Below are 16,706 nucleotides of genomic sequence, written 5' to 3'. Positions count from 1 at the left end.
CCAACCCTTGGGATATATATATATATATATATATTTATATATATATATAAAAAATATTTATGGTTTTCCTCGTTTGAATTTCCTAGGTAAAATGTTCATGTTAATGTGTGTGCTTCCATTGCATATTTTATGTTTTATTATGCATATTTTTGCAACAGTTAATTGTACATGGTTATAACCTACAATGATAAGATATTGGTCATCAAGGTGAATCTCCCATGGCTTGTAATGAGGTCAGTTGGCTAATGGAATTAATTTCAAATGTAGGATTAAGCCAAAATAACTATTACAAGTAAATATGATCATAATAGTTCCATTTGTCTAGTTAATAACTGAATCACTCATGCAAATACAAAGCATATCGTTATCCAATGTCATTTCATTCGAGACATGGTAAAGGATGGAAAGGTGATATAAAATAAAATTAACACTTTGTAAGATGTTACATTGTGTTGACAAAACCTATAAGAATAGGAGAATTCAAGTTATGCTTTGAGCATATGGAATTATAGCCCGTGACAATTTGTTCATGGTTTGATGCATTCGCCCTTAGACTACATCAATGTATATTAAAAACATTAGGATAGGAGTATCATACACCTTGGAGTCCTATAACAAAGCAATTATTTCAATAAATATTGAGTAGTAGCACGTAATAAACCATGTGAATTGGTAGGGAATGAATTCTAGGAAACAACAATTAGCATAAATAGTTTATGGTTTTATTTATATCTATTTATTAAGTGTTTGGCTTCGAGATATGGTTGAGAGTTTCTAACTTACAATCATCCTACTAGAATTTCTCTAGAACCTTTACATTTTTAACAATTCCATTGAGAGAAAAAAACCTTTCTAACATATTGTAACCATTTGTGAGTTGCTAAATAACACATTAATAATGTTTTGAAGTGTGCAATTTTTCTTCCAAAAGGGTTTTGGTTGTACAATTTTTGTGTTATTTATCAATGCAAGTGTTTATTTAGATTTTTATACTTTATTCATTAATTGGTTAATGTTGGAAGAATGTTCGACATGTCTACTTCCTTTCAATATGCAAAAAATTGAGAACAAAACCATATTTTTCCATTGTTGTAATCCTAAATTTATGTTTTGTTATTTTGAAAAGGTCCATTTTGTGCAAGTGTTATTCTTCCATGAAAAAATAATTTCGGTTGTAGGGATGCCATAAATGACTTACTAAGTGGCATGGAGGTCAATGATTGTGCTCAAAGAATAAGAAAATGTTAGACATAGAATATTTATCCATGTCATCATTGATAACAAGTAGGCACATTGCATTATAAACACAACAAAATAAGTATGAATAGATATGTTAGGTACCTTTATAAATATGAAATATATGAACATTAAAAAATAGAGATCACCTTGTTTCTATGGTTTTGATTGATTTATATTATATTCTCTTCAATATTGCCATTGAATCAGACATTTATAAGGAATATTGCTAATAAGTTTCCAATTCCATCATAGTTTAGCTCAAGACTAACTATTTTGGTGTTTTATAGAGCCAAGAAATGATAAAATCATAACAAAGGAAATAGCATAAAAAAGAGTGTGGGATCTAAGAACATCAAGTATTAATAGTTAATGGGATGTTAATTCTCATATGGACAAGAATCAAAATCTCTCATACCACATGAATTCGAGTGGGGATTCATAAATAAAATATGTCTAAACGTTTTTGAGAAACTTTCATTATGTGACACTTAAATTCTAGATACACAAATAAAGTGGTGTTATCATGTGGACTTCAACTATGTGATGGGGACAAGGAATATCGACAATCAATCATGCCAATGCTTATGCATTTTTATAGGGTCTCTCTCTCACAAATGAATCCAATATAAAAGCATTACCTGTTATAGGAGATTCAAGTATCATTATGAAAATTATTGTTATGAGCTCAAACACATAATAAGCTACCTCTAATCATTTCTTGAATCAATAAGGAGGCTAACAACCTAAATATCGTTTTATATTTTCTAGTCCTGAAATAATATAGCTAGCAAGTTGATATACTAGAAAATGAGTTCGATTCTCTTATCTATAAGGTATGAAAGAAAAATTGGTGAGATTTTATATCATAATCCTATAAGGTCTTTAACGTTTTGTTTTCAAGTCATGTCTTTTTGGAGACCTAATCCATTAGGGTTATGATGACCAGTTACTAGAAGTCCAAGAAACCTTGGAAGTTGAATCCAATGGTCTAAATGTTACAATTATATCTATATCATTCTTAATGAAAGTGGAATTCACGCCTGATCTTGTCTGCACATTCCAATAGTGGTATCAGAGAAATGGTCTATCTTCCCTGTTGAATAACTTGAGCCACCAGTTTTGTGGCCTTCCTAGGCACTCATTATTTCTTAGACTTTGGTCTAGAAACCATCGCATATCCCTATTATTTTTTCATGTTAATAACCAAGTGAGGGTCAATGTTTTTCCTGGAGTGAATATTCTAGGAAAGGTCCCACCTCCTGCCCACTTGTCAATGCTATAGAGAAAAATATCATCATTCTATTCAATGGTCTTTCTCACCACAATCTCTATCATGGGAGTACTTGTGGTCCCTGTCTCGAGGTGAAGTAGAGTAATCATGTGCTCGTCGAGGTATGAGACAATATGATCATGAATGGTGTCCACCTCTGTAATATACATGACTATCTGGTATTCATTCAATTGTGGACAAATCAATAAACATTAAGTAGGAACTTGAAAGTGACCTAGAACAAAATCAAGAAGAAATTGTCCTAAGTTCGGTTAGTTGGAATATCACCTACATGCTTAAGGTTGATGAAATCAAGAAGAGGAAGCATTTGCTACTTTGATCAAGATTTTCAAATGTAACATGTATAACACAATGACATCAACAGACGTACTCATTTCATATATGTTTCTTGTGTGTTTCTAAATAAAATTTGCATTGTAAATTTTCTCAATGAAATTCATTTTTTTTTCAAATATCCCAAAAAAATCTCCAACAAACAACCAGAAGTTGGCTTTGTCAAAATTGATACCCATATGCATCCCTCCATCCTTTACTAACAAGGGATTATAATACCCCAAAACCTCCAAATGTTTTCCATCATGGGGTTCCCTATTGTTACTAAAAAGTATCTAGTAAAATGGTCATTTACTGCATCCAAATCAAGACACCTGCAAACGAATGAAACCCATCTCTGCAACTTTCTCAATCTAAGTTAATATTGTGCTTGCCTTCGAAATTCAAGGATGGATCAAAACAAGAAATGTTGGAAGTTTATGGAATGTCAGTATCTGCCTTACAACTTTCTTAGATTGCTATAATATGGGTTAGTTGGTTTCCCAAGTTGATGTAAATTGAAAAGAATAACTCCATTTATTATTTCCAATTTCCACTTTGAATGTTGTTGACAGGGTATAAATCAGACAAGGCTAACGTAATTGTTGAGTAGAACATTATTTTGTTTTCAATAATTCTTATTTCTAATATGAATGTTAGCGTATTTGGTGGCTACACAACTAAAAAGTAACCCATGCAATGAACAATTTGTGGGATGGAGGTGCTAGAAAGCTTGGTATTAATGGATAAAAATGATGCTCAAGAAAATATTTTGCGTGAAGTATGTATGTAGAAAATACTAAATATATTCCAATGGATGATTACATCATTTTGTGGTCATCTTCAAACCATTATCAGGGAGCAATTCCACCAACAAAATACTTCAACTTCTAGCCATATTTGCAACTAGTCCAGGAACTGCTTCAAGCTTAAGTTCTAGTGTCGGTGGTCAACCTTAAACCTCCACACGTAGAGAACTCAATTTTTGTCCACCTCATTTGGTTTGTGGTTTTGTAGTCTTCCATAAAAAACCTTATACCCAATTTGGTTTGTGTCCTTCCTTAAACCACCATTTCAAAGAGCATATTCAAATATATTTTCACTTTAGCTCTCTTCTTGGACTCATATATACCCATTCAGATTAAGAGGGGGAATGTTGGAAAGTGGAATTCACGCATGTATAACATTCATTTATTAACACATGTTGCAATAAAATATAGATCAAACCTAAAGTGAAATGAAGGGATATGAAAGAATACAATCCCATCATTCCTACAGGGTAGAATTAATCTCTGTCCTATCAATCAAATCCTTCATTGGAGTGTTTTGTTGGTGAGGTGGGATAATGAAGTAGTCAAAGGAGGGGTTTTGTAGTGGTTTCTAAAACATCATCAATTATCTTGGAAGTAACATGGTAAGACCTTTTTCTTAAATTTTATTATTTAAATTTGATCTAAACTTAATCAACATATGCCAAGTACTTCTAGTGGATAATAATAAGTGTGCATTGGTTCTTTGATTTTGCTTGGGCTCTAGTTCCTAGAATTCATCTATGTAATTCCCCTTGCATTAAAGGTTGATTTCTATGAAACATTCTTTTCTAGTGACTTTCTCCTTTCTTGGCACTTATCTCTCTAGTATTTTAAGTTTCGTTTATTTTCAAATTCGACCTTGTGGTTCTTTTATTTCCAAAAATACAAGAAATGAGTTTCCATGTTTATTTTGGGCTATATGTGTTTTCCTTTTAAATTCTAGTTTTAGGAATTTCGAGCAGTAAGTGATGTTTCTTAGTTTATGGAGTTTGGCTCTTTTTTCTTTTTGGGTTGTAAGTACTTCATTTTGATTATATTATATTCAAACATCTCTATTCTTAGCGTATAAAAAATAGATTTTATAGGGAAGCACAAGAGATCTGCCAAGCCCTTCACTAGCATGAAAAATATTTCTTCTAAATGACTTTCAAGATACATGTAAATGAACGTTGTGCCTCATAAAATTTAAAAATAATGGGTTTCTTAGTTCAACATAATAGATTTTATAGGGAAGCACAAGAGATCTGCCAAGCCCTTCACTAGCATGAAAAATATTTCTTCTAAATGAATTTCAAGATACATGTAAATGAACGTTATGCCTCATAAAATTAAAAAATAATGGGTTTCTTAGTTCAACATAAGCAAAAAATTAAAATATTTAGAAATAGAATGTAACGTGTTATGAAATATGGTTATCGAACTCAATAACGGTTCACATTTCATAGCTTCAAACCATAGAATAATAGTTAAAATGAAAAGCAGAAAATGCATAAAAAATAATATAGACATTGAATAACATAATTCTCATTTTTCGAAAAAAAAATTAGAAATAAACTATCAAACACAATGGAAGCTATTAATAATTATGTTTTTACGCCCTAAGATCTTTCCCTGTGAAATCAACTCCCCTCTCTGCCCACCTGTCATCATTATACACCATAGGATTATATGTTAGAAGACTGCAAAAGGATCAACCGTTAGATCAAAATGGTTACAAATTCATTACGGAAACAGTTTGCGGACTAGTCGGCAAAACTAATTACGGTGTGGTATCTTGAATTCATCATACACCACGCCATCACGTTAATACTTCCTCCATGTTTCGGTGAATTTATCATACACCGCGCCATCACGTTAATACTTCCTCCATGTTTCGACCTTCAATTAAATGCAGCAATGTTTTTTCTTAATCGACAAGACCAGGAAAAATATTGTCTGTGTTTTTATTATAATTCGATCAGAAGGGAATGTTTCTTCTCATGCTCACGGTTGTAATCCCTGGACTCTTTTTATTATAATTCGATCAGAAGGGAATGTTTCTTCTCATGCTCACGATTGTAATCCCTGGACTCTTTCCATCTTCGTGCAGCGCAACGGACAAGAAGTTGAACAAATGAGAGAGGGCTTCTGAGGGAGCAATTTGTGCTTCTGGTTTTCCTTTTCGCAGTCATGGCGGGTGGTTCTGTCGGGACAAAGCCGTCTGCCATGGCCTTCGGGGAGGATCAATTCGATCAGGGTGGAGATAGGGAGAAAAGACGGTTGCAGAGCTACTTCAACTGGTATTACTTCGCAAGCCATGTGGTTGTTATAATTGCCCTCACTGTTGTCGTGTACATTCAAAGGGATGTTAGTTGGGGTTTCAGCTTCAGCCTTTGTACTGCTTCCATGCTCATGTCCTCCATCTTCTTCCATTTGGGCGTGCCAAATTACTAGTATGAAGTTCCACAGGGCAGCGCTCTCGCAGGGTTCACGCAGGTTATCGTGGCCTCGGTCAAGAAGCGCAATTACCCATGCCCCTGAGTCTTTGCATCTTCACCATGGCGAACAATCCGACTGTGATAAGCCCTGCCTTACAAACTAGTTCAGGTACATGTACTATTCCATTTTTATTGCTACCTGATACTACATATTCACAGGTACATGTACTATTCCATTTTTACTGCTACCTGATACTACATATTCACAATCATAGCTTTTTTATTCCATCTGGATCTACTTTTATATACAATTAAATTGGAAAAAAATAGATGTGTTTAAACTTATAGATATAGATATACAGATGTTTCTCAAATTTCACTTGGCCAAGTATTTTCTAGTATCGCCCTGTTTATCCAAATTAAGTGGATAAATCTATAATCACCACCATTCTTCTTTCTTTCCCTTTTTTCTTTCATTATTTTCAAATAAATTTAAAATAAATAAATTCTTTAGAAGAATTGAAATTTTATATATAATTCAAAATTAATTATTTTCAACAACTCCTACTATTTATAAATAATTTAATCAATTTTATAAAGAAAAATCATCCCAAAAATCTATTTCCCACCCAAAGTATTTACTCTAACCAGCATACTTTGACCATAAGCCCAATTGAGCTGAAGAATAACTGTGACCGAGTTTTGTTCTTCACTAGATCCGATCATTAACTCAAAACCCTGCTAATACAAGTAAAAGGTTTCATTTCTGAAAAGGTCTTTGTAAATATAATAACACCATTTCATAAAAGACGTGCATATTGCAAATAAAAGGTTTCAGGTTTTGGAAAGATCTTTGTAAAGATATTAACAAATTAATTTAGTTGAAAATTGATTCTTCTTTCTCTATTCAGTTCAATTCAGTGGAAAAATAATTTAATTTTTTAAATTAAATAAAAGGCGTTGTTTAATATTTTTAAGATTGGATTTCTTTGATTTAAATAATGATTTTTTAGTGAGATGGTTTTTTATTTTGTTTCAAAATATGAGTAAATTTAACATATTGAAATAATTTTCCAATGTTTAGATTTTTCATGTTTCATAATTCAAATTTATAATTTCAACAAATTTTTATTGCATTTTATACAAAAATTAACTTAACATAACAGATTTAAACTATAATTGCCAAAAGAGTTGTTTTTTAAACTGTAATTACCAAAAGAGTTGTTTTTTTAGGAGTGTTGTTCAGCTGTTCCAGACACAGAACTACGCATTTTTAGAAACCCATCTGATCCATGAGATGGCTACTGTTACTAGTTACTATTAATAATACTGTTACTAGTTACTATTAATAATAACGGTAATGGCAGGTTTTTAATGAAATGTATATAGAAATGTATGATTTAAGATTATACATAGCTAATTCAAATGTATGCTTCTTTGATTCAGTTTATATTGACAAAATTTTCAAATGCATGTTTCTTGATTCAGTTTATATTGAGTAAAATATATACTTATAGTTCAGATGAAAATATAGATCAAATAATTATAATTTGTTATTTTAAATGTAAAATTATATATTTTTATTTAATATATAATTTTATTTGTAATTATTAATAATATTTGAAATTTGTATTATTATAAATATTAATTAATCTTTTTAATAAGTATACTCTCCAATTTCTTAGATATCTAAATAAATTTAAATTTGGTAACTATAATGTAAACCACCCCTATCTATTTTATCATAATTAATGATAAACTAATGAACTCTCCTCCTGCCATATCAAATTATGAAGGTCGCGGCTTGCTCTACGTTCCTACTCTGTCTGATTCTATGGTCTCTTATGATAAGTAAGAAATCCACATTAGAGTACATAATTGTCAAATCGAGGATTCTCATTCTGGTTCTACGAGATCTTATATGAAACAAGTACACAATATTATTGAGAGAACGGTATATATCTTATAAATATTGGTCCAGAAAAGCCTTAAACCACTGAATTTCTATTCAACCATAATCGATACAGATGCATAAATATAGTTTGCCTCTCTAAGAATTGATATGTAAATTTGTAAAATTATGACTGCATCACTTGATTTCTTCTCTGCAACTGTATCAGGGATTGGCGCCTCTCCAGTCTGCTGTATTCGTAATTGATTGATATATTCACGGATCGAGTCACTAGAGTGAGGATTCAGGAGCCTCTCTCTATAGATGTAGATTGATGGACCGACTAGGATGAGGATCGAACAGCTTTTCTATTTCATATGGAGGTCATTTGTCTTGTACATTGACATCTAAAAAAGAATGCATTGCTTTACGTAGGGATGAATCTAGTTTTATATATCTGATTCCATTCTCGTTTTCAGTCTTAGGCTTCTGCTATTAATTTCATTATTTGAAGGGTCCATCCACAATCAGCGCATCTGTTTATATACTGTTTAACATGCGATATATATTGTATCAGGGTTCACTCTCATTTCAAAAGCCAGGACCCTAATTTTAAAAATTGTTATGACCACCAGGTTCTTGAACAAAGCTGCCATAATGAACCGCGGCCCCACCCGAGCGGACGGCTCCTCACCGATTAGCAGCTGGAGTGTCTGTTCTGTTGAAAATATTGAGGGGCTCAAATCCGTCATCAGAACACTTCCCATATTTTCCTGCGGAACTGCCAATCAAATCACAAACGCACATTATCACACGTTCTCCGTTTTGCAGGCCCTGAGCATGGACCGGCGGATAGGCTCCAAGGGTTTCGAAATACCCGCGGGATCATTCTCGGTTTTCTATCTGCTTGTTCTCATCGTATGGCTGCCATTTTACGACAGGGTTGTCGTGCCCTATGCCAGGCGGAAAACAAGGAATAACAGGGGTATCACCGTGTTTCACAGACTGGGTATCGGATTCGCCATTTCATCGTCATCTATGTTTTGGGTATCTAAGTATATTTTGTTTTTTATTTTATTAAAATTAATTGCTGTTAAAATTATATTACTACTGAGAAATCTTTTCTTGTTAAAGTATAGAGTACTTTATATTGTAATTATTTAGTTATTAAATAATACATTAAGCGTGGAACTTTTTAGTTGAATAATACATGGTGTGATTTTTAAATGTGAAATTTTTTTATAAAAGATTTTCCCTAAAATATTAGGTTACTAATAATTTTATGTATATTTAATGTATTTTGTTTTTAATTCTATACTTTTTATAAATTAATATAGACTAATATGAAAAACATATTCCTCTGTTTTTTTTTATTTTTTTATTTTTAAATATACATTATAAAAAAATATAAATATATAAATAAATTTAATTTTTTTATAAGAAATAATTTTATTGTAAGTAATGAAAATAAGATTTCTTTTTAAAATTATAATTCATATCCAACTTTATAAAAAATAAAGTTACATTTTTGAATCATGGAAACTAAATAGTTAAAAAATGATTCAAACTAAATAGTTAGAAATCCAATCATTGATGGATCTTTGGAAATATCATGTATTGATGGATAGTTGAAATATCATTCATGTAAATCTTATTATAACAATAAACCTATGTTACAGGGGAATTGCTCTTAAGAGTTGGGAAACCTGTTATAATGGTTCTGGCCCTCCCGAAAGCTTTGGAACTGTATGGGAACGTTCCCTTTTTAGTGGGAGGTGCAATGGGAGCTTGGGAAAGTTCCTAGAGCTTTGAAGACTACTTTTTTTTTTTGTAGTTTCGGCATTCCGTGGGGTTGGGGAATACAAAGTATGTAGAGAAATACACTCAACTACCCACAAAACATGAGCTTAAGTTGAAATCTTTGCAGGAAGAAAGGCCAAAGACGCATTCAGTGGGGTTGGGGAATACAAAGTATGTAGAGAAATACACTCAACTGCCCACAAAACATGAGATTAAGTTGAAATATTTGCAGGAAGAAAGGCTAAAGACATCCTTAACACCGATATCTTTAATTGAGAAACTGGAGCAATCTCTTGATGGGTTAAGGAAGCGTGTGGCACCTGGATGTAAGGGCAATATCTCGGATGTCAGGCTGTTGTTTATGTATATATATCACAAAAGATTGTGTATTCATATTGTATGTCATAGTCAATGCTTAAACATTAGAGTTGCTTTACTATTTCTTTTAAGAATAACTAGAGAAACATATGTAAAATTGTTCTTTTGTATTTTTAAGCCAGTTTGTTTCAAAGACTGGTCATGTGTCTTAATGAACTTGACATTTTAATATTTCATATATATAAAAGGGAAAGACTTAGGGAGAGAGATACCCAAAGAATATATTTATATATAAGAGAGATGATATATTTAAATGGATTTTAATATTTGAATATTTTGATTCAATATTAATTTTGATTATTATATAAATTATATAATTAAAAAAATATATCTTTAAATCTTTTATTGTATAATATTACCGCTCTCAATTAGTTGTTCCTATAAATTTTGAGGAAACCTCTAGCCGTTTCGACATCCGTACCTAAGTTCCCAACGAAAACTCATGCAACATAGCAATAAACACATTTTTACTTTATTTTTTCTTTAATTACATATTATAAAAAAAGAAAAAAATTATTTTTATATTAATAATACTCCAAAAAGACTAAGTAATGGTTTTGAGTTAAATAATGAAAATAAAATCTAAAATTTTAATTATAAATCATAAGAAATTTTAAATTACATTCAACTTTATATTTATATATATATATATATATATATATATATATATATATAATAAACATATTTTTATTTTTAAAATTTTATTTATTTTTAATTATATATTATAAAAAAATTATTTTTATAATAATAATAATTGAAAAAAAAATCCTAAAATCTTAAATGTAATCACAAAATTTTTTAAATCATGTCCAATTTTATAAAATAATAATAAAGTTGCACTTTTGATTGATAGCAGCTAAATAGTTAAAATTCGAATCAATAATGGATCGTTGGAAATACCATCTTCTTTTATAATTTATACTCTCCATTTACTTTTCATAAATAAGTGGTTTCGATTTTGTTTCTAATAAGATAATTTATTATTTACCCATTACATTATCTTTGAAGAGAGTTGGCCTTTTAGTGAAAAACAAAAGCGTTCGATTTTAGTTAGTGCTCCTAAACCAGATAATTCATGAGAGGATCACGGAAATTAAACATAACCATTTGAAGGGAAAGATTCCATTTTCATCGGGCGGTCCCCACTCGCTTACTGTACTAGACCTGTGTTACAACCTTTTATCAACCTTTTATCGGGATCAATCCCTATCTCCCTACGAGGATTGTCTGAACTAACCAATATCAGTCTTAGTCACAACAGTTTGAGCAGATAGAGCGGGTGTGCTTACATCATCAAACGACCTCGCCTTGAGACAAAGTAGAACAATTTTCAACCATATTGAAAAAAGTTGATTCTAGAAGTATATTATCTGATATTGTTTTTAATGTGATAATGTGAATCTTGAAATCCATATCAAATCAACGTGTGAATTTTGCAAACCATATATGGATAAATGTCAAAAAGAGAAGAGAAAATTTTTACGATGATCAAATGATTGATCTCATCATGTATCAAACAAGAATCATTATTTTATAGAATGTTTTTTTTTTTAATTCTTATTTCTTTTTTCTAAAATCTTGTAATCAATTTAGAGAAAATACTTAGATCTTTTGTATCTTCCTTCTCTCCATGGTCACCACCCTCCATGATAGAAATTATGAAGACTTTATCAAAGGGAAGACTTTATGAAAGAGCTTGTGGATTGCACTATAAAACACATAAATTTATACAAATCCCAGTTGGTAAATCTACGGAGGTTTTACGGACGGTTATTAACTTCCTATCTTCCTATCTAATTCCGTTGACTATGGTTGACTCCCCACCATCATATGATTAGGCGTGATTATTATTCTAACACCTCTGCTTAATCACGACCTATACTTTAACTTGCTAGCTGGTCTAAGTGTCAACTATGCTTACAACAAAACATTTCATTTTTTCCTTTTGTTAAAGAGTCCATGCTTGTTCATTTGTTGATGTAGTTTCTTTTTTTCTTTCATTATGAGCTCCTTCAATTGCTATTTTCTTATATACTTTACATCAACAAACTCTTCTGGATTAGGAATATCTCGAACAAAGTAATCCAATTCAAGTTCTCCCCACTTTCATGAGAAGCCACCCGAGAATATATACTGCTTTGTTTTTCGATATATCCACACGACCAACAAACATAAAGAATTGCCCAATATAATTCCTTAAAACTTTATTTTAAAGCAAAGACGTCTAACACACTTTTCCTGACTTTAGAAACAAAGGTTTTCTCGGGGCTTGGCTCCTTCGACGATGTGTGGAACCCATACACTTCATTTGTTCTAGTGATTCACCATTTATACTTTCCACACTGCTCAACTTAACGGCAATCACAACAGTGGTCACTTTACACCACTCAAGAGCAACAATAAGCAGTTGCAAATTGCTCCACAGGACAGACTCCACTGTGCTGCAATATTTCTATCACAGCCTCTACCGAGCATAGACCCACATTGTCAACACTGTTCAGCGCCGAATACTCCAGTGCTAGCCCCACATTGTCAACACTGTTCAGCGCCGAATACTCCAGTGCTAGTTTTGATTTACGACTTCACACTCAGCCTTCACACGCACAGGAGGTCAACAGGCTGGTTGGAAACTACACTCTTTCACACTGTTGAATTTGTGGCTCTATAGTACCTCGCAACAATTCAACAACAATGCTACCACACTCCACAATCTTTTTCTAGTCAAAGCTCAGTTTAATATGCCAACAACACTCACAAAGAGCTTCGCACCAAATTTCAACGCTCTACACACTAGCCCTCACTCCGCACTCCTTTCACCCGAGCCCTCACAGCTTTAGACTCACATGTTCAGTGGAAACCCTCGGTTCCGATATCATGACAGAAACTATGAAGACTCTATCAAAGAGTTTGTCAAGTGCATTACAAAACACAAAAATCTATACAAAACCCAACTAGTAAATCTACAAAGGTTTTACGGAGGGTATACGATCAAACGTGATTATTATTCTAAAATCAGAGGTGATTATTATTCTAAGGGTGCATGCTTTTACTTCAACTCACTTAACTAGAATCAAAAAATGCCTTAAACGTTACGGTTTCAAACATACTAGTAATTTCTATGATAAAGGGAATTTGAAAGAGTACTAAATAATAATGAAGAGACTGTTACAAAACTATGGCACGTTGCTAACATGCCAGCCGCCACTATCGAACACCACTTCCATCCAAACCTAAATATGATTCAAACAAAGACTTCAAACCATGGTAATAAGTCAAGAACATACAAATAAATGGAAATTTTCACTTCAACTCACTTAACGAAAAAGACATTAAACGTTAGGCTTTCAAAAATACCAGTAATTTCTATGATAAAAGGAATTTGAAAGAGTACTAAATGATAATGAAGAAGTTATGACATTAAACGTTAGGCTTTCAAAAATACCAGTAATTTCTATGATAAAGGGAATTTGAAAGAGTACTAAATGATAATGAAGAAGTTATTACAAAACTATGGCACGCGTCCCAGCAGCCACTATCCAACACTTCCATCCAAACCTAAATATGATTCAAAGAAAGACTTCAAACCATAAACATCAATGGATGGTAATAAGCGATGAACATACAAATAAATGGAAAATATTTATGCAAACATTGAAATCATATATTCCTTCATTTGCACAATAGAATTGAATATATGCTGTACTACTTTAAAAATAGCACTGGCCAAAAAGATCTTGTAACAATAATTGTTGAATTCGAAAGCTCCAACTGCTTAAATAAAATACATAGAGAGACTAATCCACGACTCCTATGCTCATGCTAACCAGCATAACCTTAGACGGAACTCCACGGGATTCATCAACGTTGAAGCCCGGAGATTAGATCTAAATTTCATTTTCTACAAAAACGAAACAGAAAAGGTCGCCATAAGCATATTGTTTTAATCTTCGCAGCAAATGCAGAAGGCCAGTTTGTATGATTTCACTAAATACCTGTTTTAATCTTAGCAACAAACGCAGAAAGCCAGGTTGTACAATTTAGCTAAATAAATGGGAGTCTAGACGGTTAAAAGTGGCCGGGATGTGGCCGAGATCTAGCCAAAAAAATTTCAAAAAATCTTGTAAATAGAGTGTTTGAATCGTGTTTTTGATGGTGGAAATGGATTCAGTACCATCAAAAACGTGTAGGACACCTAAAAATTTGAAGTTTAACAATTATAACTTGAATTTACAAAAATCCTGGCCAGATTTTCTCTAAATATTGTTAAATGTGTAATTTCAACGCAGCGGAAAACCACCAAACAAAACCACCTATCTTGTTCGCACCGCCTTTTGGCAAAGGCTGTTTTTCCTTGGAGCCCTCCGAACACATTCACTTGCTGCCACGCGTCCCATGTACGAGCACCCAAAAACCACTTTCCCCGGACGGTAAAGTTCGTTTGTTTTGCTCGAGGTTGGTGTGCGAACCTCGTTGGATCAGCCAAGTGATCTGGGCACGAAATCTTCACCGTCGATCTCCGGAAAGTGCACAGGCCCACGTCAAATCGATTTTTACGTGGAGTAAAAGGTTTATGGGTTGACCGCCGTAGGAGGAATTCAATGTTTTTAATGTGTCTTCGTAGATATTAGGTGGAGGTGTTAATTTTGGTAATGGGCATAAGTCCCATATATCTTTTATATATGTTTTATATAGATTTAGGTGAGGCCCATTTAATATTGTTATGGGCATGTATTTAATATAGTTTTTTTTTATATATGTTTTATGTATGTCGTAAAAAAAAGTTTACGGGTAGTAGTTTTATTGTTGTGGTGACTGCGCACAGCAGTGTGTAAAAAAAAAAATATATGAACAGGTTGTAATGTTTGAGTTTTTGCCATCGTAAAACTGAGATATAGCAAAAACCATGTGTGGTTTTACACATAAAGGAAATGGTGGAGCGATGTTTGTAAGCCTGTGTGAATTTTGTTTACAGCAGTAAACTTATGTAAACTTTTATTACAACAGTAAGTTGTTTTTCACAGGCAGTGAATGTTAAAAAGATTTTACAGTGGTAAATCCCTCTTAGTAACAGAGGATGAATATGTATGAGGCAATATATTTTTGAATAGAAATGCTTTGTGTCAGTTTAATGGTGTCATCTGAGTCATTTTGTTTCTAAGAGGTTTTCTGTCAAAAGATCCTGGACAGAGTAAACAGAGCATTGTCTCTGTAGTGGTTATTTTATTTGGTTTTGGTATTTCTCCATTTAAAAATACCCAACAGTGGTATCAGAGCAAGGCTTAGGCTCTTTGTAGGAGACAAAGAAGCTGAAGGGAGAAGGTTGTTGCTGCAGCAAAACCTCTCAGGCAGTTAGAAGACTCAGACAGCGAAGGATTCAGGTATTCCCCAAAAGCATTTCTCTTGTTATTGCAGAAGACAGTCAGTTTTTAAAAAAAATCACAGTCAAGGATTTAAAACCATAGTTCAAGATGCAAGGAATGGCAAGCACAAGCATGGGTATGTTCAACACCCAGCTCCCACACTTTAATGGGAAGAACTATGACTACTGGTCTATAACCATGAGAGCTTTGTTCATCGCTCAAGATATATGGGAACTAGTAGAATATGGGTTTGAGGAACCAGCTGATGAAATTGAGTTCAATGCATTAACTCAGGGAGAGAAGGATCAGCTGAAGCTCAATAGGAAGAAGGATGCAAAGGCCATTGTCTTGTTGTATCAAGCAGTGGACCAGAGTATATTCCCAAGGATAGCAGCAGCTACAACATCACATGAAGCATGGCAAACTCTCAAGACAGCCTATCAAGGCATGGAGAGAGTGAAGACAGCAAAATTGCAAATGCTGAGAAAGGATTTTGAAAACTTGAACATGAAGGAGTCAGATAACATTGACTCATTCTTCACTCATGTGATTGGTGTAATCACACAAATGAGAACTCATGGAGAAACAATTGAAGATAGAAGAATAGTGGAGAAAATATTGAGGGTCTTACCCTCAAGGTTCGATGCCATAGTCACCACCATTGAAGAGACAAAGGATCTCTCAAAATATTCAGTTGATGAGCTACATGCATCACTGATAACTCATGAGCAGAGGTTGAGTAGGAATGAAAACTCATCCCTTGAGCAAGCCTTCAAGACCCAGATGTCCTTTGGAAGAGGAAGAGGTCAAGGAAGAGGAAACCGAAGAGGAAGAGGCAGAAGCCAGAACAGAGGTGGAAAGAACAGCCCATCAAATGCACAAGGAAGAGGCAGCAATCCAAATCAGAACCAAGGTCAAGGTAGCAACCAACAAAGAGATCAGTATCAGGCTCAAGGACAAAGGTATGATAAATCTAATGTTCAATGCTATTATTGCAAAAAGTATGGACATTATGCTAGTGATTGTAGAAAGAAACAACATGATATGAACAGCAGACAAAATGCAAATGTTACAAGAGAAAACAGCAGTCAAGAAAATGTCCTGTTAGCTTGTAACATGGCTGAAACACATAGTGAGGACATATGGTTTTTAGACTCAGGTTGTAGCAACCATATGACAGGGAACATAGCCCTCTTTTCAGCCTTA

The 16,706-nt window shown here is 33.1% G+C and overlaps 1 pseudogene; it reads left to right on the top strand.

Annotated features, from left to right (window-relative positions):
• Positions 1-5,687: 5,687 nt before the first annotated feature.
• On the top strand, positions 5,688-14,703 carry LOC149215312 (protein NRT1/ PTR FAMILY 2.13-like; annotated as a pseudogene).
• Positions 14,704-16,706: the final 2,003 nt, after the last annotated feature.

This window comes from Pinus tabuliformis, chromosome 1_1 (assembly GCF_031772625.1).
Source record: "Pinus tabuliformis cultivar Carrire ecotype Pingquan chromosome 1_1, CPIR1, whole genome shotgun sequence".
Lineage (NCBI taxonomy): Eukaryota > Viridiplantae > Streptophyta > Pinopsida > Pinales > Pinaceae > Pinus > Pinus tabuliformis.
This window is presented reverse-complemented; position numbering and strand designations above follow the sequence as displayed.